We start from the raw sequence: 24,917 nt of genomic DNA, 5'->3' as shown, positions 1-24,917 counted from the left end.
CCTCAACTGGACGAACTAACACGAATACGATAAACTGGGCTACAAATCAAGACGGTATCAGTAATGAATATTGTGAATTATGTCAAAATATGTCTAAGGAAAATGATTCACACATATTATTCTCTTGCCCGGCGTATGTAAAACCAAGGAGTAAATGGATTAAACCCATTTGTAAAAATATGAATACTAGACATAGCCTAGAGGCAGGAAGAATACTGAAAACCGACACATCTCAAAAGGTTGTTTTTAGTGTTAGCAGATTTTTGTTTAATGTGAGCCTTATAAGGGCAAAAGCAGGATTGAAATGTTACGGTCTAACAATCAAGAATAGGTCATTTTAAGCTAATGGTTTCAGTAAATTATGCACATGTACTTTAGGCCTAATGGTGCTCTAATGCAATTTGTGTATCCATTGACTGCTATAAAATATCTGTAACTGCTAACCAAATGGGAATATCATTTAGAGCTATATATACATAATGGATTACAGGCCCATATTGGAGTAATGGATACTGATTTTTAACTCACCACACAAATGAGTTTTAAAATGTTTATGTCTAGTTTTAACTATTTATATATTTATCTGTTTCTTTTGCAGCTAGGAAATTACATTTATTTCTTAACGATAGCCCTTAAATTGATGAAGTGTTATTTTTTACAACTGAAGCTGCTATACTTGCACATTAATATCCAAACAAACTGTATGTTAATTTTATGATGCATCTTTTATGGTTTTATGTGAACTGAAATAAAGATATATTGAATTGAATAAAGTAATCAGCTTTTAAATGCCTCACCATTGTTGAGCATTGGCCGACACCCGCACTTAAGGGGTTAACAATTCACCAACATTCATTTACATTGCCTTTGTATCTTTATCACAATATATGTTTTTAATTTTGTATTTATTTAAAAATGATTTTTTTTGCAATGTTTTGTAAAAATATGTAAAATCCTGCATGGTAAAGGTAATTATAATGTGGTAGATTGCTACACGTTTGAAAGGCATGCGTGGTAAAAAAAGATGTTATTATGTACCACAGTGTATTGACATGTATTGTATCGACTGATATTCCTTTTACTGCTTTCTGTGAAGATTTCAACTAAAAGGTTTTAATAACTCTGCATTGTTAGATAGTGGTGAATGTGACATGTTTATTCATCCGGCATTGGCCACTAAGACTAATATGAGTAAAAGAGTTAAAAAGACACCTGAAGTGGGTTGATCTATTGATCTAACATCATTCATTGAAAAAAACTGGAAGTTTTTAAGCAAGGTGGAAAACCCAATATAGGGATAGTACTATTTGGAATTTAGAATTGAATCGATGGCCCATTATGTCTATAACATCTGGAGGAATTAGAAATATATGCTGCTAAGCACTTTTGCACTTTAATACTGTGACTGTTTTGTATGTTTTGCACTAGCATTTGCACTTTTTTTTGCACTTTTGCCCTTTGGTATTATAGAAGTTATAATGACTCTGCTTCTGGGATTTCTGATAGCCGTGTTTCGAAAGCAAATAAAAATAGTTTTATTGTGCCATTGTTTGCAAACTGGAAAGATGAAGTTAACGATTTTTTGTGCCAATGAAGGTTAATATGTTTGTCTATATGTTATTTATTGCCCTTGATGCTCTGCTCAATAACAAAATGTAAAAAAATAAAAATAAATATCTAATACCATTCATATCATGACTTAAAATAGAGGTGTCTTGCCCGTTGCAAGCTTCTTTTGAGGATCAAAAGGAACATTTGTCTTTTGATATTATTGCCTCGCCCATATGCAATGTCATTTTTGAAATTCCTAGGCTGAAAAATTATATTCCTATATAAATTAGTTTACTTAAAAATATCTTTTTCCTCACACTTTTATCATGATCTCTGTTAGTCCTCATGGGAGATCTTAGTCATTTTTATGTTATACAAAGAACATGTGTACACTGAAGACCTTTTCATGGCAATTGTATTTCTGTAAAATATGTGCTGATCAAAATCACAGCACAAGACGAATGGTATTTAGATGAAGATGACAGACTCATCTTCCTCTCACCAATGATAACCTTGGCTGCACTGAAAAGACATTGTTGGCAGGACATGACAAATATTTGGTTGCCATCCCGCTTATTGCTACTCGCTACTCCATTTTTCTATGTCAATGTAGTAATGGCTCCTGGTCCACCACTATTCATACATTCCCATTTGTGTACTACTGATTTTCACCTACAGCTTATCACAGAAATGACAATGGCTGATACGTTCATAAGCAGGACAGGGTTAATTTGTGTAAAGCTGTGTCGCTGTAGCATTTACTTGTATAAGAAAAAAGGGCAGATTACCAATTGACTGGTGTTAAAGTAGAAAATGTGAATAACAAATAATTAACAACAATAACTTGCCTTAGGTACTAACATGAAAAACTTATTTTAAAATGACACAGTCAAAATGTGCAAAATGCACCAGGCATTCATTTTCACTGGTAGGCTTCATCTAGAATTCTCTTTTAATAAATGGAAGCTTTTAAGAAATAATGACCCATGCACAAATGTATTTAAAAATTTGACTTTAATGTAATTTGATTGGATTTGTCATAATTGCAGAAGATGCAAATGTATAAAGTACATTTCTTTCTTAAGCTACATATTTTTAATGAACCAAGCTTGAACTTGCTAACTAACTCATGGTCCTATAATACTGATTAGAGAGTCCCACACTTAGCAATAAACGTATACTTATAAGAAATACGAATGCCGTTACTCAACTAGCGATCTCCAAGCAAATGTTTCTATCTTTAATGTAGTTCATTGTTCCTCAGTGAAACATTGAGTAAATGATAGAATAGACACTGCAATAGACTTCCCTGGTAACCAAGATTGGATGTTTCCAGTTATACAAATGTTTTGTTAAGTCTGTTACATATTTTATAGTGGATTATGAACTCCATGTGTTTGTCGTGGGAAATGAAGAATGAAGTTGCTCACCATCGGAAGACGTCTTTCCATAGACCAGAGTGGCCAGATCCAAAACATTGCTATTAGCATGTTCTCATGTCTTTTATATTAGTGCTTGTTTCTAGTTAGTTAGCAGCTCTCTCTTTAACCCCACTTCTTCAAGGAGACCCTTACTTCCCTTGCACCCAGTGCTATTTGCTGTAAGATAATGCTGATGGCAATTGCCTGACATTTTGTAGGTGACATTTTTTATCCTTTTACCCTGACGGGTGTAGCTACTGCTGCATCTGTTTTCCCATTTTCCTGATTGAGGCTTATTTGAGTACGGTTTGCTACCTTAGATGTATGCTAATGCTTTTGGAGAAATGAGGGACGGCTGAGTTTCATGAATGACTCTTTATGGGGAGTTCAGCTACTTAACTTGATTACAATGCTCCTTTGATCTTGCTCTTTTCAAGTACTCTTTATGAGTTCTATTAGGCTAGGTTCCTTTTAGATAGAATAGGGACAAATTCCTTTATGGAATACCCTTGTTAATTTGCATTATTGTTGACTTTAAACATATTTTTACTTGATAATTTCTGTAAACAGATTTACTTGATTTACTAATTGAATAAAGAGAGAAATAAAAAGAACTTACTAATCTCTTAAAGAGAATTCATTTTTAAAAATCTACATAAAACTCTCATCGACTGAACTTGAAATATGAATTATGATAATAATTGACATCATTTGATTTAACTCCCATTCAAAAACTATGGTGGGAAAGATCTGTCGACTTGAAGAAGAAGATATAGTGTGGAGCTGGAGCCCATTCTTGTAAGTCACAGGATGAACTGGTACTGGGTAGTAAATTTTGGACTCTTTCTATGCTATCACTGGCATTCCTAATTTCAATGACAACGCTTGTGGAATCCTTCCTGTACAGTATCATGGGTTTATCCATAGACATGAAATTAGCAGTGTCCAAAAAACCTTTTTCAACCTGCAAAACAGTAAATGAACAGCCAAAAGGCTGTTGAATGTTATCAACTGCCACAGGAAAAGGAAAGGATGGGGACTTTGGTGCACATGCATCAAACCATTTTGCGATCGCAAATAGTGAGAATCGCAAATTTCAGCTGTTTGCGATTGCAAAATGGCCTTTTGAAATGCATGTACCTTTTTTTGCAATTCGCAATTAAGGAAATCACAATATTTTGCGATTCCCTTAATTGCGAATGCAGTTAGGGAATCGCAAATTGTGACTCCCTAAATGTGATGCATTATGCAAACGCAATTTGCGTTTTCACAATTTAGAATAGCAAATTACCATCAACTTCAAGTTGATGGTAATTTGCAATTCCCTTGAAAAATGCAAAACAATGCATTTTTCAAAGTGCATTGTGGTGCATACACATGCCCTTAGGGCACATGTGGTGCACACACATGCCCCAAGGGCATGTGTGTGCACCACATGTGCATACTTACCTTTTGTGGGGGTGCATCAGGGTGGCTTTTTGGCACCCTTGCACCCTTGAAATTGCATGCGCAATTTGCGAGTACAAATTGCACATGCAATCCCATTCATTCCCATGGGCCTCTAGGACTGGGACGACTCCTGGTGGCCGACCGCATTGGGAGCAGCACCAACACCCACTGACCACGCACGCAAACTGGGGTTTATCCTTGACTCAACACTTTCCTTAAAGCAAGTAAACGCCGTCTCATCATCCTGCTTCAACAAGATCTACAGGTGGATCCCCACCAAAACAAGAAGAACAGTCACCCAGGCCCTCATCAGCAGCAGGCTGGACTACGGAAACAACCTCTACGCAGGAGCCTTGGCCAAACTCCTGAAACGACTACAGCGCACACAGAAAGCCTCTGCACGCCTGATCCTCGACATCCCTCGCCACAGCCACATCACACCCCACCTGATAGAACTGCACTGGCTTCCCGTCAACAAGAGGATCACCTTCAAGCTCCTCACCCACGCACACAAGGCACGCCACAACATCGGACCAGACAAGTAACCTTCTACACCCCGAACTGCCAGCTCCGCTCTGCCGACCTCGCCCTTGCCACCGTCCACCACATCCGAAGAGCGACCACCGGCGGCAGATCGTTCTCCCACCTCGCCGCCAAGACCTGGAACACCCTCCCCATCATCCTACGGCAGACCCAGGACCTACTAACATTCAGGAGGCTACTCAAGACCTGGCTATTCGAGCAGTTGCAGCACCCCTTTCCCCCAGCGCCTTGAGACCCTCACGGGTGAGTAGCGCGCTCTACAAATTTCTTGATTTATTGAATGTAACTGCACTTGTGACTGCCTACTTAGAAGTAAAATATAGCAATAATAAGTGTTTAGTGGGATGCCTTGAGATTTTGGTCCTGGTGCTACTGCACCAGATGCACCATTCAAATCAAGTCACTTTTAACTACAAGGTAACTGCAATTGTGACTGCCTGTTTAGTAGTCAAATATAGCAATATTATGTGTTAAGAGGTGTTCTGAAAAATGTTGGGTCAGGTGCTACTACACTTGTTGCACCATTCAAATCATGGCCCTGTTGTCAGCAAGGTAACTGCACTTGTGGTTGCCTATTTAGAAATAAAATATAGCCTTATTAGGTGTTTATTGGGGTGCCTTGAGCTCGTGGTCGCGGTGCCACTGTGGCACAATTGAAATCATGACCATAGTGCTTCCTAGATATCTGCACTTATGACTGCCTGTTTAGTTGTAAATTCTAGCAATATTAGGTGTTTAGAGGAGTTCTGACAACCTTTGGAACCAGTGTTGCTGCACCTGCTGCACCATTTAAACAATGAACCTATTGCCTGATAAATAAATGCACTAGTGTCAGTCTTGTCTAGTAGTAACATTTAGCAAAAATCTGGGTTTAGTGGTGTCCTTAGAGCTGTTGGCCCCAGAGCCACTGCACCTGCTGCACCCTTTAAATCAAGTCCCTTTTAACTGCAAGGTAACTGCAATTGTGACTGCCTGTTTAGTAGTCAAATGTAGCAATATTATGTGCTTAGAGGTGTTCTGACAACTTTTGGGCCCGGTGCTGCTGCACCTGCTGCACCTTTCAAATAATGACTGTGCTGTCTGCAAGGACAGTTTAGGAATAAAAATATAGTCATATTAGGTTTTTGGGGGGGCGGAGCTTTTGGTCCCGGTGCCACTGCACCTGCTGCACTATTGCAATCATGACTCTAGTGCTTCTTAGATAACTGCACTGTTTAGAGGAGTTCTGTTAACTTTTGGACCGGGTGTCGCTGCACCTGCCACACCATACAAATAATGACCCTGTTTTCTGCAAAATAACTGCACTTGTGACTTCCTGTTTAGTAGTAAAATATAGCAATATTTGGTGATTAGTGGAGTTATGTCAATGTTTGGCCCCAGTGCCACTGCACCTGCTGCTCCATTTAAATTAAGCCCCTTTCAAGTGCAAGGTACTGCAATTGTGACTGCCTGTACGAAAACGAATTTTGTTGCGCGCGCTGCATCGCATTTGGCGATGCTGCGTGCGCAACGAAATTCATGTATTTATATTTTTCGTAACTTACCTGCAATCGGCCGTATGCCGCATTTTGCAACCCCCCACCCTGCCCCTCCTCTGCCCCACGTCACCGCCCCGGTAACACGCCCTATACGGGCCGTTGCTGAGTATTAGGTGTTTAGAGGAGTTCTGACAACTTTTGGGTCCGGTGCCACTGCACCTTCTGCACCATTCAAATCATGCTTTGTTGTCTGCAAAGTAACTGCACTTGTGACTGCCTGTTTAGTGGTAAAATATAGCAATTTGAGGTGTTTAGTTGTGTGCCTAGAGCTTTTGGTCCTGGTGTCACTGAACTTGCTGCACCATTAAAATCATGAATCTGTTGTCTAAAAGGTAACTGCACTTGTGGCTGCCTGTTTAGTTTTACATTTTAGCAATAATACGGGTTTAGTGCAGTCCCTAGGGCATTTTGCCTCAGTGCCTCTGCACCTGCTGCACCATTCAAATCCAGTCCCTTTTAACTGCAACGTAAATGCAATTGTGGCTGTCTGTTTATTAGTGTAGTCAAATATAGCAATATTATGTGCTTAGAGGAATTCTGACAACTTTTGGGCCCAGTGCTAATGCACCTGCTGCACCATTCAAATCATGACCCAGTTGTCTGCAAGGTAACTGGACTTGTGGCTACCTGTTTAGTAGTAAAATATAGTATAGCTCTTGTACATTACCTTCATTTTTAATGCCAATGTTTATTAAGGCATTTAGAATTTGATCATAATGACCAAATAAATTAAGTTAAATCTATCCAATAATGCCTACAAAGTGCAAAGAACAGTACTGAGGCATGAATAGGTAATGCCACAAACGTTCTAAGGCTAAAGCATCTGCTTTACACAGCTAAGTAATAAAAAGCAAGCATTCCAGCATACTGTTAGAAACTGTCTCCATTTTTTGTGGGAAGAGATCTTATCTAGACAATGAGTGGGGCTGAAACAGTGTGAACAGCTTTAGAAGTAACGTAAATGCATGCAGCCAGGGGAAGTTAAAAAAAAGTTCCACAAAAACGAATGTCCACAGTAATTCAGCTATTGGAACTGATAAGAGCGCCGTTTTAAGATATATTAAATACAAGATATTTCACAAGCACAGCGCAAGGGCTGTGCAGGCGAAACCTAAAAAGTCATTGTGTAGCAAGGAAACATGATTTAACAAGCAAGCATCAGGAAATCAGCAAGCTTTGTGTAGCAACTCAAGCGGGCATAATGTGAAACCTGGTGAACATGCCTTAACACCCTTAACCTCAACATATGCATGTAAAACATAATATTTAAGAAACAAAATGGACAAGTTCTTTTGACAAGGTATCTTTAGGCACACTTTTTTTTGCCGTTACCTTATGCGAAAGTGAGAAGGAGAATAAACAACTGTTGTAAAAAACCCTTCACCCACCTACCTAGTAGGTGGCATGCTTCATCATTGGGGCCCGATCGGCTGCATAGGTTAACACGACCTGTTTTCCCCTGCCAAATGGTCAGCCTGGGATACTACAGACCGATCGGATCTCAGAGGCATAACTTACTCAGAGTCAATGTACTCCGATCAGAGGTCTTGTGAGTAACAATCACAACCCACTACACTCACAGCACACTTTAGGGTGTGTGCTGATACTTGCACCCCACGTGGCCTAAACCTATTTTTAGGCCACGCACTTTTTTGGTCCTGAAGAAAGCCTAAAGAACTATTTTAAAGGCTGAAACTAGTAGACCTTTATATCAGGGATACTAGGGTACATACCACACCCTTGTAATGATCCCGATCTTCTTTTTACTTATGTCCTAGGAACCTTCTATTAAAAAATTTCAAAAGGGGATTCCTAAGAGACATTTTTAACTCATAATCACTTCTCACATAGCACGCCACTTCCCTCTCACCAAACAACCTGCTCCGCTGTAACTCAGGCATCGTAGCACAGCTGGATTACATTAGGTAATCCAGTTGGGCCCCAATGATGAAGCATGCCACCTACTAGGTAGGTGGGTGAGGGTTTTTTTACAACAGTTGTTTATTCTCCTTCTCACTTTCGCATAAGGGAACGGCAAAAAAAAGTGTGCCTAAAGATACCTTGTCAAAATAACTTGTCCATTTTGTTTCTTAAATAATCGCTGGGGAAGAGGACAAGTTACTCTTTTTTCCTCGCTCTCTTCTTGATTATATATATATATATGTAAAACATAATATGCTTACAAACAAAAATAGATAGCATACATTCCTGTGCTGGCTTCATTTAACAAGAAAGGCAGCTAGGTCTAATTCGAAAGACTGGGCTGATTGGCAAAATGCACTTTAGAGTTTATGTAAGTTTACTGCTTTTCAGCATTCACAAACTGCACTTTTGTAATACAATACAATTTTGAATTAAGTCCAGCACCCCACATGGCCAATCACTGGTTCTTCAAACTCAATTATTTTCAATCAGTGGGTGTTGCAGTAAGAGTGGTTGGTCATTTGTAGTTCTGGACTTAATACTGTTTTTGTCTTTAACCAGTAACCTACATTCAGAGGGCCTGATTCACAAATGTAAATGTTCACTTTTGGACACGTTTATTAAAAAGTTTTATAGGGCGTCAACTAGACTCGAAGGTATCAGAACGCTTTACACGAGCACCAGTTGTGTTACAGACAGACACATACATGTATTTGGTAGGCACGGGGAGAGTAAGTGATTTGCCCAGAATCACAGGATATTGAGCGTCCCTGTCGAGACTCGAAGTCGGTTCCCCAGCTTCGAGGTCACCAATCCTAGCCAATAGGCCACATCCTCTCCCCAAGTTTATGTTTTTTTTTTTTGGGTATTCACAAACTACGAGTTCATAGTAATGTTATGACTGCAGAGACTTTGCAATCCGGGTGGAGAACTCTGCACATACAAAGCTAGGACAGGTCTATGCTTTTATAAGTGAAGTTCTCCGCTATGACTTCGGAGTCTCCTTAGTCGTAACCTTTATATTAACTCATAGTTTGTGAATAGCACAAAAAAAAGAAACTTACACAAAGTTTGCCTTTGTGAATGAGGCCGAAGTTTGTGAATACCAAAAAATAGTAAATCCCACAGAGGCCAAAACAAAGATAAAATCACTACGACGGTCTTTAAAAGCAGAACAAGTTAGAGTAGAAACATCTATTTTGTTCAAATTAGTTCAAATGCATAATATCGTTTTGTGAAGAGAAAGTTGTAATGGTTTTTATTAACTATACAATAAAGTATTTATCATATCATATTATCATATGTTTTGTGAAGAGAAAGTCATCCATCATACTACTTCCCCTTATATTATTCACAACGTTGTGCCAACTGCTCACTAGCACCAATATTTAGCTTTCAAAAGATTGTATAAACAGAACATCATGCTACAGCTAGAGCTATTAAAAAAGAATCGAAAATTACAATGGAAAGTTAAGCACTATTTGTTTTCAGTTCTTGCCGCGAAAGCGGACGCGTCTGGTATTCGGCACCTCCAGCTGCCCAGAGGACTGTGGGACCATTGTTTGCTGCCAGTGGACTGCAGAACATCACTGACACCTCGGCACGTCCCCTTCAATGAACAGTCTTGGGGTTTTAGAGGATAACAATAGCTTTCACCGTCCTTTCACTCCATAGAGCATGCTGAACAGATATATACTTGGTAATAGATCCAAATGGAAAATGCAGTGTATGCGCTGAATAACGTAACAAGAGTACCTGAATCCAGCAGATCTCCACCTCATGTTGTCTGTCAGTACTGCTCAGTAACTTTTTTTGACAATCTACACACACCGCAAGAGAGGGTTTCCAGACACTTCTGATAGTGGCTCCGTAGCTCAAAAGCGACTGCCATTGTACGTATACAAAACAGATGTAAAACTATCCTGAATTAAGACAAATTGTAAGATGGCATCTAGTAAACAACGAGAAATGTCAGATCTAGACTGCAGGAACTGATTGTGCGAAAACAAACTCACAGGAACACCACAGAGCCTGGAGCGCCAGTGATAGCTGTTGCAGGTGGTACTTGGTAGCCAGAGGAGGAAGGGTCCGCGGAGCCTTTGTGCTCTTGATGATTAATCAATGTTTATTGGGTTTTAGCAACTTTAGACATTAGCAGTGTAGCAGGATGAGATCAACAAATGGGTGACATCAACAACTGCAGCAGGATAAGAACAAAAACAGGGAGCAAGTTACAAATACAATACAATTTCAGTACCTGAAAGAAATCAGTGCTCAGTACGTGCACAAACAATAGGCTAGTAGTACATTGCACTGGCTCATAATGATGTACAATGCCAACGTCTTTCGGCTACGTGCTCTCATTTAAAAATGGTCTCCCTATGCTTTCTAGAAGGATGAGGGGACCCAAAATAAAATGGGGATGGGTTGCAACACTTGGAAAAAGAAACCAGGAGAACCACCAGCGGTCATGGTATAATGCTTGTTGATATAGGGAGGCAACAATTATGTGAAAAGTTGGTGTACAAGGTTATTCTGAGATGATGTTAGTGCCACAGTGCCATAAGTGCGCTTATCACATCACTATAGTATTGATCTACCTGTAACATCTGTTTCTATGGGTCTGCCTACCTAATATTCAATCTGTTAACCGGTTTATGATAGTACAACAGTGAAAGTTATTTACCTATGCTCCAGATGCTATTTTGGATTTTACGTAGGGCCACATTTTTTAATTTGATGCCGGAGAGGAGCACCTTATGAGTTATTAATGTGGGAATAACAGGATGTACTATATTGAATAAAGTATTCAAGTTCCTGCAATTCATCATGATATGAGAAATTATCTTGTAGTTCCATGAACTTAAAAGGCACTTCGTTCATTAGATTTTGGCAGATGGGAAACTCTGTCACAAGCAGGGCAGATGTACTGTTCACCATATTACAAGTGTAATAGGCTCTCAAACTTTCCACCAGGTTTGTGGTGTAGGATCCTGTCCACCAAACTCTGAAAAAGGACCTTAAACTGAGAACGCCCTACTGAATTATGTTGTTTATGTAGAATTATGTGTTTATTTTCCCATTTATAATACGTGTTTCATGCCATACATCCCACTCAGGCAATAGGACGGGTACCAAATAAAGGAAGTCTAAGTAACATGCCATTTTAAATATTAATCTTTTCGAATGAAACTCTTAACTGAACCAATAGCAATATATGAGGGTCTGCTAGGTAATTGTATTCTGACTAAGGTAGACAAACACCATCCTTGCTGAGACTGAGCGTGACATAAGTATTTGCCATTCCAGGGATATTAGTACAGCATGAATGGAAAATACTCGTCACTCTTATGCTCAGTCTGCAAAACATTTTGCTAATTAGATTATTTAAGACGTTGAAGGCCTGTGAGCATTTGAGCTGTCTGAATACATCCTTTTTGGTGTGTGGTAAATTTTAAATTACCTGTACTTAATTTATGCGGTAAAATTCAATAAGGATAACTCAGAATAAATAAGAGGCAGAATCCGTGATATTAGAGGTTTTAAAAGGGGATTTATTCCTTACAAAGGAATTGGTTCGAACCAGGCAATCGGATTCCGTCACCACGAAGGTTCGGGAAGGGATTGAGCATACTTTATTGACAGGTTATCATATATATAGTCAATGCATTACAGTAAAGGCAGATGCAGGAGGCGTAACAGTGGAGAAGAGAGATAAGAATACACATACGTAATGAAAAAGGCGTTACAATAGGCGTGCATGAGGGCGTGTACTAGAAACGTCATTATGAAGATGACACAGGTGGGTGGATCCATAAGAGAATCCTGCAAGGTCAGCAGAAATACATGGCAGAGGTGCGCGCACAGTAGCATGACGTGTGATTGACGTATAACTGGAGGGTGAAGGGGACTTGACATTTAGCCCTACATGAGGAGACAGAAGTCTGGGATGTCAGAACAACCTAATCCCAAATCGTATCTAATATCTTGTGTTTAAGGAACTGTATTATCTGGAAGGAAAGGTCTCTCAGGCAGAGGCTATCCTATACTGACTGCTAGTGCGTGTATAAGCGTCTACGTGTCTACATGAGATGCGAGGGGGCATGGGCCTACCATGGTAACAGGAGCTATGAATTACTTGCACGGAGACAGTAAGGCCGGGCCCTTTGCTCTGCAGCTGAAAGGATGTTTACCTAAACTACTAGACAGGAATGTATTTCTCGAGGAGCGGAGCAGATAACTTGAAGGCTGAATACAGTCTTGGCAGGCAACAGGCCGAGCCGGGCACCGTTAGCCGCGCAGGGAGTAAGACAAAGGTCATGGATACAGATGCAGGTCCAGGCTGGAGCATTCAGAGGCAGAAAGCAGGAAAAGGCTCGATGGCAGAATTCAGGGCCTAACTTGCCAGAGCTGAAAAACGTGAAAGGTGCACCATATAAAGACGGTGGCAAGGCATACTTAGGAACGGAATATTCGACCCATTCATGGTGGATCTGAAAGAGGACATGTTAACGTTGGACGCAATTGTATTTGCGTCTTCATAGCTGGAAGTGGAGGGAACATACATGTACTTGTAGCACGTACATGGAGCCGTTGGGGTCTAAGATAGGGGACACAATTGATCATAAAAATTCATATTTCCTCAGGTGGCTACTGGCTATTCTGGAAATGCAGAAGGGGCCACAGTATCACTGTCATTGATCATGCGTGTTGTCGCTTGCTGCGAGTCCCTAGTCTCAACTTGTCCACGCCCATGCTTCCTCACCCCATTACCTGATCTGACCAGGGCTGACTATATCATCTCTTGTCTGTGTTAGGGATCGAGGATGCTGACCCACAGCATCGGCTGGCCTTCGGTCCTTTTGCACAGAAATGTGTTGGATCAGCCCACATTAGTTCCTCCCTAAGATCCTGAGAAAGCCTCTTTGTGGGACGATCCCGCAGAAAGAAATCAGTGACAGGGCTCAGTAACCAATGATACTGTTCCACTGTAGCATTTCTGGTGCTGCAAATTCATTCTTTTATTAATGTTTGTCATAATCCCTTACTTTCCATAGTCCTTGTTGCCCATCCCAGCCCATTATTATTATGTTAGAAACTGTATTTTGAACATCTGTCACTCACATACTACTTGACTGGGGACACCTAAAGTGATCAAGGAGAAGAGTCCCCAAATATGCAAAGATTGAGTGATTTCAGCCAATGTCAAAGCAAGAGAGCGGGCATGAAGGGAATTTTTAGCCTTTTTTGATAATTTAAATACAAAAGAGTGAGCGGTGAACACAGATGCTGTTGTGAGCTGGAGTAGGTAGAGAATTGAGAGAATCCATTATCTTGTATCTCCAGTCACCACAAGGTGTAAATGCTTAGACAATCACAGGTGTGTCTGTGCCTGGCAGCACCCCAGGATCTCTGAGCAACTCACTGGAGGGGCGCCCTAATGCTCACCTCAACAGGACAAGCCCTATAATTACATTAAGAGAGCACACTAAAAACACACAAGTGCCCAGGTATATTTGAAATAACTAATCATAATGCAAAGCCTAACCAAGAGTTGCAGGAATGGGCAGCTATGAGTGGTCAAATTGCAAAGAACTGACAACTCAGTAGCAAAAAACGCAAGTTACTCGGTGACATTGACACTCTACACAAAGGAACCAAAGTCATCCGAGACATAGACTCTAATATCTGGTTAAGAACTGAAGGAAATTGGAGAAGTGTGACCTCCACAACCCTTCCACCAACTCCCCCAAAAAACTCCCTTTCTGGTTCCTTTCCCATCTGCAAGCGAGCCCCGACTCTACAGGTCACTAATAGCACACAACGGGGCTTCATTCTAAGAAACAGAGGTTTAAAATATGTGCCTCCAGTCTTTGCCACCACTGCAAGCACAATTACAAAGGCAAGAGTCAAATCAGAGCAGTAATGGGTGCTTGAACATCATGAGTCATGAGCCTTAAGAGGCAAAATAAGATTCTCTTTTGTCTCAATGGAAAGAATGCTCCTGAAATTCTGCAAACGCTTAAGTTGAAACCTGTGAAAAGGAAGGGATTAATGGGCTTATGGCTTCCTGAAAAAATGGTGATCTGTTGAAAAGAATCCGCCTCCTCACCCTTCCAGTAACATGGGTAATAGGAGGACATTCCCTATAAACACCAGCCAGAATGCACGAAAAGAAGATGCATAAAAGCATAAAACAGCTAATACATCCTTCCAACCAGTTCTCCTTCTAGTCTCAGCATCTAAAACTGTCTAACATGATTTTCAGTCTAGAATGCTTCTCTTCAGGAATTAATCTGCTGAACTATTGCTGTTGTAGCTGAGTAAAGCAGGAACGTTACACCATAAGTATATCACTGGGACTGTGGGCTGCAGCAAAGACAACAGAAACATCAAAAGGAAAGGCTGGAATCCAGGACAAGAGCAGGGCACAGAATGTCAGTCTTAAAGATGATTATAATGATACAACCCCTAAGCGCTTTTAAAGCATTAACATCATTTATTTCATGGGTCAATGGGAAGATTTCTTCATAAATTGTTTGTTTACCAGTTCTATATTTACAAAATGTAATGGATATTTGGAATTTAAGTGCTAACTTGCAATATGGATTTAGTGACAAGTGCACAAGGGAGTTCCAGTCAAAGAAAATGAAAATAAACCATGATCTGAAACTATGATATGCTCAATTGAAGTAGAAGAACGGTCAAAAGAGAACAGCTAATAGAGAATATAGAAGTCAGAGGAAAGTGACACGGGAGCACATTTATATAATTGTCACCATTCAGGCAAATTAAGGCAAAGAAATCCCAAAACCTAAGAATAGAACAAAGTTTGAGCATTGATTGCTGCACAATGCAGTTGCTGGTTAAGTGAGTTTGTTTGGCTGGACAATCCGAAGGTCCGGCCCCTTATCCCAATTCACCTACAAATGGCGACTGCAGAACTAGTGTCTGGATAAAGCTCTCAGACTGCAGGTAAGACGCAGTTAGCGCTCTTCAAGATGACCCATCTGAGCCAACTGGAGACATTTTCCTCCACCATTGAAGGTAATTGGGAGGGGGCACGAGATCTGTAAATGATGTGGTTCTGGCAAGAGTTAGGGTCAAGAGTGTCGGTGAAGTGCAATGGTGCTGAGTAGCAGGGTGGAGGAAAATACATGGCCGAATCTGGACATGACGTTGCCATACGTCCACTCTGCTTAAACTTCACTTTTCCTCTGAAGTTTTTGAAACTTTGAGACTGTCGCTCAGGCCATTGGGGAACCTGCAACATGGCCAGGGACTAGTGGCACTCAGAATATGAGCATAAGCAGTCTACCACCCTAGTGTGAGTGTAAACCCAGTCATGCCTTTCAACAGAGAAGGTGGGAGAGGAGTGCAGACCTGCAGCGAAAGACACCTGACTCCCCTTAAGTGAATGACACAAACCATGGACATTAATAATAATACCAATGTTGATGAATCTCAAGTGTAGGAAATAACTATTTTATGGCATGGGATAGAGAAGTCATAGTATAGAAGCAACTTGTGGAAAGCTTTTACAAACCCAAAACAATATCATTTCAATGAGTTGATCGGGTGTCTGTGAGGAAGCCACAGTTCACAACAGGAAAGCCTTCCTTCTAGAACGTTGCATCAACACAAAAACAATGATGTAGTTTGTAATATTTAATATAGAAATCTAAAACCAATTTAGGGAGAAATAATAATATTTAGAGCTTAAAATGACACCACTGAATATACATATTCTTTTCAGTGTTTTCAATTTTTGGGAGAAACGTGTCCATTTGGTACAGGCAATACAACTATATAGAAACTACATCAATAGACATAGGTCAACACAAGTCAAAACACAACACAGAACAATAAATAGATTATTTGAAGGTACACTATCTGCTGAACAAACATGGGTTATTGCCAATGAGTTCAAATTAACTCACACCAATCGTTGTAATGCCAGTATTGTATTCCCACACTCAGCCTAGTCTAACCAAATTTATAGTTCTTTTCGAACAAATGGATTCTTTCCAGATATAGCCAATATTTATACGATGAGGTGGTACTCTGTATAGATCCAAAATAATATGCCAACGCATTTTGACTTCATAAAGTATTGTGGAAAGTATAAACGTGTGAGGATGTCATCATCAGGGCAAAAAATAAATGTGTTCAGTCCAAGCTAAATGGTGTTATTACACAGTCACACAGCGCTCTCTGTGTCAAAGAAATACCAAGAGTAATTTGTTTTTGTTAAACAGCCATCTTTTGGGATTATTTCATGCACGTGCTTCCATCAAGGGTTCCCAGTACCATTCAATGTCAGTACACATAGCATGTGAGCAAAAAAACATGCTGCTTGACGTCCGCATACACGATTTGTCATGTGCATTTACACCGTTTAGCTCGGACTGAACAAGTTTATTGTTTTGAGATGTGTTTTGACTTGTGTTGACCAATGTAAAATGATATAGTTTGTATATAGTTGTACTGTCTGTACCAAATGGATTAGATTATCAGAACATTGGAAAACACTAAAAAGAATATGTATAAAATTTGAAATCAGATAAAAACTCAAGCACACTAGATTGGTGTTTATGCTGTGCTTCTTCAATTAATGTTTATTATTGGCCTTGTGGGGTACTTGATATAAGTTTGTGATAGATAGTTTATTGTCATCATGAATTCCAAACGATATTCAGTTTTAAATCAGTGTTATTCCTACCAAGTTCCTGACAATCCTTTTAGCCCTGTGTTGTGCCGTATGAATTTTCCACCCGGCACACATGCGCTAGTCTTTCCTGGCTGTTCTCAGATGGTGGTAAGCAGGATAACATAAATGCTTGTTCTACTCTACCTTTTCTAGCCCTTTCACTCATACCATGATAGTATTTACCCATCCAAATGGAGGATATGTTACATTGGTTTTTAGGTTAAAAGGATAAACAAAGAGTGGAAAGCTGTATGAATGTGTGAGTGGGGTAAATAGACGAGTGAGAGAGTGAGTGAGTGAGTGAGTGAGTGACTGACTGAGTGAGTGACTGAGTGAGTGAGTGAGAGAGTGTTTTGAATGAATCAGGCAGTTATTAGGTGGATAAGTGAATGAGGCAGTTAATAGGTGGATAAGTGAATGAGGCAGTAGGCAAGTGAGTGCATGGGAAATAGAGCTGTTTTGCAATATCTTTAAGATCGTGAGTGATTAAGTAAAAACATAACACTGGAAAATATAAACTACAGTTTAAAAGACTATCCCTTTTGGAGTAGATACAAAAAAATGATATAATATTTTTCAGTCCTCAAAATAAAATGTACACTCAGAACGTAGAGCTTTCCTTTATTTGTAATTTGTATTGAAGCCTGGGGTGGCTACTACATGCCATAGTTCACCACCACTTACTTCCTCAAGCACTGTATTTTTTAACAAAAATTAAAATGTACTTAATAAAGCGTATCTTCAGTGTTGTGCCACCAAAATTTAGAGCTTCTTTCATTGCCTTTCTGCATGTTTGCAACATTAGGACAGAAGTCCATCCGACATCGTAATGAGCCCCTAAGTTTTCCGTGCCACACACTGCTCTTTTATTGTTTTTCCGGAGTACCTTTATGCTCTGAAATAGATCTCAGTCCTGGAGGTCTTATCTATTCAATCTCAGATTTAGCTTATTATTTATTCAACGGTTTTTAGTTTCGTGGTTACCCAGTTATATTTCCTTTCTTGTAGGGTTAGGAATTGAGGGGATTGCTTCCTCATAAATATAGACAAAATGTTTTCTGTAAGTTCGCCCAGAATTGTATTGGATTGCCAGTGGTTTCAATGGTTGTGTTTAAGAAAGCCAAGCAATTGTCTGGGATTTCTCTGTGAAGAGTTTATTTACGTTTCAACCTTTTTGAATTTTCTGTGTGTGCTCCAATCATTAGTACATGGGGAGAGGATGTGGCTTAATGGCTAGAATGGCTGACTTTGAAGCTGGGGAACCAGGTTTGAGTCTGGTGGGAGGCTCAAACATCCTGTGATTCTGGGCAAATCATGTAATCTCCCTGTGCCTATAAATGAATGTGTCCATCTGTAATGCAACTGGTCCTCATGTAAAGTGCTCTGACACCCTGAGGTCGAGTTTGCACAACATAAAACTGCAGAAAAAAAATTGGGGAAATGGCCAGAGTTAAGAGGGGCACCCTGGTCAGAAGTTTAGGGTCAGATTTACTAAGGGCTTGCAATGGCCTTGTGTGACACAAGCTGTCACAAAGCAGGATGAAGTAAGAGGTCACAATGCAACTTGATGCATCCCTTCATAAGACAATGCAATTCTATTAGCGGGATTACTAAGCCATGCAAAACCAATTTGTATGGCTCTACGTGCTTTAGTAAATCCAAAGCAAAGCAAGTCAGCGAATATTGCTTGCATTACCCGTGTGCCAGGGAGGCATTCCATAGGTGGAATGTGGGCCTTCCCATGGATTCACCTATGGTTTTGACACAATCCCAGATTTACTACTAGCAGTAAACATGGGATTGTGTCAAAATGGTGCACCTCCAAGACCCGGATGTAAAGAGGAAAAACAGCTTCATTTCTCCTCATTACTTCCTCTCTTCCCATGTGTGCTGCGTTCTGCAGCCCACATAGAAAGAGGAATATGCCTTTAAAGATTGTTTTTGTGAAGGAAGGCATCCCTTCCTTCACACAAAAAATCCTGCACATAACACAGGCACCCTTAATCCATGGCGCAAGGGTGACCGCATTGGCGCTAGGCAACACACAGTGAGTCAGTGCAGGGAGAGAGCATACATTCATCATATCTTTGTAAATATGGCACATTTCTGCTCTCTCTCTTTTATGTAATGCAACGCAGCAGGTTGTCTTGCTGCATTGCTGTTGTGAAGTACCACTCTCAACCATGGATATCAAGGTAGTAATTCTTTAGTCGGCCCTGTGGGGGAGTTACCAGACATGTCTATTCTTTACAGCTCCCCTGACTTCAAATGACTCCCCATTCAAATCCTGCATTCTAACTTAGATTCTCCACTCGGGCATGAGTCAATATAATAATGACATAACACTTCCCCCTTCCTTCAATAAAACAAATATAATGTTACAAACCTATAAAGTCCTGCCCAAAACTAAACATTTCCTATACATTCCCTGATAAAAATTATAATCCTAAAACGACATGCAAATATGATAAAATTAGGCAACCATCCCATCACCCACCAGAAAACATACAAATATTCTGAAACTAAACCTAAAGCTTAAATGACAATCTTTCAAATACACAATTTATTTCACCACACGTCCACTCCTGCTCCGAGTTTCCTTGGGCCCGATTCACAGAACAAACTTAAGACTAAATCCTAAACTTACTACCCTTCTGGTATTCACAGAATGCACCTACTACTTCTGGTATTCACAGAATAAACCTACTACTTTTGCTATTCACAGAATGAACTTAGAACTTTTGATATTCACAGAATGGATTTACGACCACTAAACTTACGTCCGCACTCGGGTCGGAATTTCCGCCCCTGGAGCGAAATTTCCGCACTCGGAGCGTAAAGTCCGCTCACGGGGCGGATAGTCCGCCTGCGGGCCGGAAAGTCCGCCTACGGCCCGGAAAGTCCACCTACGGGCCGGAAATTCTGCTCTCGGGCCAGAAACTCCGATTTTGGGCAAGACTACATTAACTGTGGCCATTGATCATTCGAGCCAAGGGTAAACACCTGTCCAAGTCCCTACCATCCCCCACCATGCATCAGCTGACACACTCCAGCCAATCCTAGCTCGGCAGCACGTATAACTGCAGAGCAGACACACACACAAACCCTTACAACATGTCACTAAATTTGTTTGTTGCACTGCGGTGTTCCCAGGCAGTACCCATGACAGCTTCATATTCCGCATGTCCCCTCTTGCCCGGCGGATGGCTGCGGGAGAATTTGACAACATGTGGCTACTGGGTAAGTACCAAGCGTTAGAAATGAGGGAAATGTGTTTTGCAAATGTCTGAATGCCCCCCAACATTAACCATTGTACAATAAGAATCATAAAGCTACATACATGGCCCAACAGATGCTGCATGTAATACAGTATAGATCATGTCCTGTGCAAGTCAAAGAGGGAAATGTAACCAACTGCCCTTTCCCCTCTCCTCAGGTGACGCTGGGTATGCACTCACCCCACATCTCTTCACCCCTTACAGGCGTGCAAGCACTGTACCACAGCGTAGGTACAATAGGGCACACATACGAACTCGAGCCATCATAGAGCGCACTTTTGATCTGTTGAAGTCGCGATTCAGATGTCTCAACCATACAGGGGGGTGCTGCAGTACTCCCCAGAAGTCGCGTGCAAGATCATATTAGCCTGTTGTGTCTTGCACAACATTGCCTTGGAAAATGATACATGTACTGAGAGACCCAGCCGGACCTCATGAGGATGGGTCACTTAATCAGAAAAGGCCATAACCATAGCATTGTCGGGCCTGTGCCATCAACAGATGAGACTCACCCACAAAAGATGCGCCTACAACGTGAGTGATGTCATGGGTGAATCAGACATCATGGGGCAGATGAATACGCCCCGTGCACCACTTTTGCACCGCCGTTGCGTCACTTTAGTGACGCAGCGGCGGCGCGAAGCCAGCGCCATGCTGCGGGCTATTTACAACGTGACGCATCTAGGGAGATGCGTCACGTTGTCAAGCTTGCGCCACATGTGGGCGCAGCTGTACAGGGGGGGGCCTTCTAGCGCAGGAACACCTCCGAAAAGTCGCTGAGTGAAATCCACAAGATTTCATTCAGTCACTTTTCCGGCCATGCTGCGTCAAAGCCCTGCGCCTGCTTGAAGCAGGCTTAAGGATTGACACAGCATGTCAGGGATAGGGGCACCCCGAGCCTTGCTGGAGCTGCGTGGTGGTTGCGACGCAACTCCAGCAATGCGCCAACCTTACGCCGGCAGATGCGTCACACATCTGCTTGTCCTTGCACCACGATGCACGGCATTGTATATGCGGCGCATCTGCGGTGGTGCAAGGGCAAACTTGCGTGATGCATCTCCCATGGCGCATCCCTGCTGATTTACAGGGATGTGCCAGGGAACATAAATCTGCCCCCAAGTGTCTGTGATATATCCACACTTCTCCACCCCAATGTTACGTAACACATCACACAACTCTGCTACTGAGCACCCAATATGGACTACATGTACCATGATGCAAAGCATGAGAAAGTGAAACAGAGGTTTGATGTTGTGTCAGCCCCCCCACCCATAAGTGCAGAAATGTCTTTAAATGGTCTCTTCCCCCTCTTGTTACATTTTAATAATTCTCACATGCACTGTCTTTTCTTTTTAATCCACAACAGAACAGCAGGATGGCAGTAGATTAGATTCATGATTGTGGATGGATCTGGATGAATACAAAATGGCTGCCAACTATTTCCTGTGATGTATTTCCTGCCTCCCACTCCCTGTCAAACATATCCTGTATAAAATAATATGTTCTGGGTCATTTTCGGAGTTTATGGCACAAAAGCGGAGTCCCGATTACGGAGCGTACGGCGCGTGTGCGGACCCTCCGCTCCGGAACCGGAAACTGCGCTTACGGGCTGTAAACTCAGAAAATGACCCGGAACACATTATTTCATTCAGGAAATGTTTTACAGGAAGTTGGAGGCAGGAAATACATCACAGGAAATAGTTGGCAGCCATTTTGTGTTCATTCTGAGTCATCCTCACTCACAGATCAGATCCTCTGACATCCTGCTGCTCTCATCATTCTTATTATCCCCATAATGGCTGAGGGTTATGAAGAGAAGGCACCCCCTTTCTCTGAAAGTGAGTTAGACATCTTGGCTGAGGGGGTGCTGGCCAAATATCCTCAGCTATATGGGGACCCTGAACACCAGCTGAGCAATGCAGCCCGGGCCAGGCTGTGGGCCTTAGAATTTATGGGGACATTGATACTTCTCATGCAATGTATATGCCCTCTGGGGTTGTCCACACTATTGAAGGGTGGACCCACAATTGAAAATTAACGTTTAGGACAGTAGCATAGTTTTGTTATATGTACAGAGGTTTTGTTTTGTAAATATATGTTTTTGTATATGCTCAGCACAAATACAAAGAAAATGAGAAGTGAATTTAATCACATGTGAATGGATAATTGAAAGTGTCCTTGTTCAAAAATATTTGTATATCCTTTCCTCCATACCACGTTTCTTTATAAACTGGCAAAATGAGCCATAATAGTGCATTTATACTGAAATCTGCTCCTCCCGCACCACTACAATTGGCACTTTGAAATGATGTGTGCATTGGATGAGCAATGGTACAGACACTGTCCAGTGTGAGCATGGCAGGCCAAAGGGCATTGGATGCTATGACTTGCATTGCATTTGTAGAGTGTGGGTTCCAATTGTGACAAATCATCATGTGCCATGGAGTCAAGACAGACTTTGACATCCTTGCATCACTCTTAAGCACTTCTAAATTTGCAAGGGGTGTCCACTGACAGACGTCTCACCCTCAGTGGGCTGTTTGACATTTCACATGTACAGTTAGCTGTCACAACAATCCCCCACTGTTCAGCGGTGTACTGCATTACCATATCAGTCACCAAAGCCAATATGTGCCACTGGATTGTCAGATCATGTGTGGGGACAGCCCAAGGCTAGACTCACAATGTAGCTACACAAATAGCCCAGAGCCTCAGTGGATGTGTGACCCCCATTCGCCACTTGTCTTGTCCCATACAATGACACAAAGCAGATGACACTTGTCCAGACCTTAAATAGCTGCGACTTCCTATGAATGGCCAAAATCCGAGAAATCAGGACTCTTCATGTTCTCCATTGGTGGACTGCTTTTGGAACCTACACATGTAGCAGTGGCAGGACACACAGATCACCAGAATGCCAGGTTGAGGGTTGGCCAATACAGTTGTGTAAGCCACAAACATCCACGTGAGATGGCCATGTCAGACTCAATCCAGTAAATGACAGTGAACATACACGTAATGTCAGCTCATAGACACTGACAACTATAGAGTGTGATCAGAGGAAAATAAGTCTGAGCTTGGCTCCTCTATGTATGTGTCTCGTCTTGCATGACACAACCATAACATTAGGATTTTGCTTACATTTCTGCAGGCACAGCTGGCGAAACGGAAGGGCAGCAGGACCAGGTCCGGAGCGCGAGGCCACCAGTGCGGCGGCGGCTACACCCTCTTTCCACCAGCGAGGAAGAGGAGGATGAGGAGGGACCCTCAACATCAAGAGGCAAGGGGATTGCGCCCACCCGGACTGACAAGGGACACCCTGATGCTGGTGCTACATCCCGGGTGGAGGCTGCAGACATTGAAGGGGGGGGGGGGTGAACCCGACACCTCGGACCATGATGTGTTGGAGAGCTACTCTCCCCAGGACTCTTCACCTGTGGGCCCTGAAGAGGTGTCCTCGGGGCAGGCCAACACACAATCTGGGCCTGCCATCAGCCCCTCCCTACCTCTAGAGTCTCCCATTCCATCGGAGGCTCCAGCTGCATCCCCTGCAACAAGTCCCCCTCATCGTCGCCGCCAGCTCCACAACATCATTGGCTCCGGACCTCAGGCACCACATCCCTCCTGTCCCCCCCAGGCCCCTCCCGGTGTTGTTCCTCCTGTGGATGTGCCAGTGGACTTGATGTGGATGTGTGAGGGTCAGCCAGACATGTCCGCTCTTATCATGCTACAAGTGTGTATGGAGGTACGCATGATGCGAGAGGACATGCTCCGATCTATGGCCACCCTCGCCACCAGCATCAATTCACTGACCACAGCCATGTCGTCTGTTGTCTCCCCAATCCCTTCCCATACCACCGTCAATGTCTCCCCCTGTTCGTTGCCCCACACTGTTTCCCCCCGTACTCCTCGTGTGTCACGAACACATGTGGTGCCTGTTACTGCACCTGGCAGACGTGTGCCTGCATCGGACTCAGAGGATCTGGACATTGTGGTCCTAGAGGATGACCAGACGAACACTTGACTTTTGACGGAGACATTGACGTGAACAATTATTTCATTTTCCCCTTGTAAATAGACTGTTTTCCCTGACGCTCCCTGACGTGTTATATTTTGGTTGCCCCACCCCAATCCAGGTTCCCTTCTCCCTCTGCTTCAAGACCATCATTTGTTTTCCTTCCTCCCTTCCAAACGGACGGTTGTTCTGTTCATACCTAAATATATTTGAGGAATTCTAATTACTTCTACTTGTTTGACTTCATTTAGAATGTCGGGTTCTGAATAAGAACACATATTTGGTGAGTCATCTGCTATGCACATAATGGCTTGTTGCAATGATGGGTTACACTTGTAACTGTGTCACACACACACATGCCTTCTCACATCTCAAGGCCACCTACATCGTTACACAGGACATGAGACACAACAGATTTCATTTTTTTGTAGGTCTTTATTTGGTGAACACACAATCACGTGGTTACATTGTCCTGGGTTCCTGTCACTG

The sequence above is a fragment of the Triturus cristatus genome, chromosome 10 (assembly GCF_964204655.1).
Source record: "Triturus cristatus chromosome 10, aTriCri1.1, whole genome shotgun sequence".
Taxonomy (NCBI): Eukaryota; Metazoa; Chordata; class Amphibia; order Caudata; family Salamandridae; genus Triturus; species Triturus cristatus.
The sequence above is the reverse complement of the archived record's forward strand: the minus strand, read 5'-3'. Positions refer to the sequence as shown.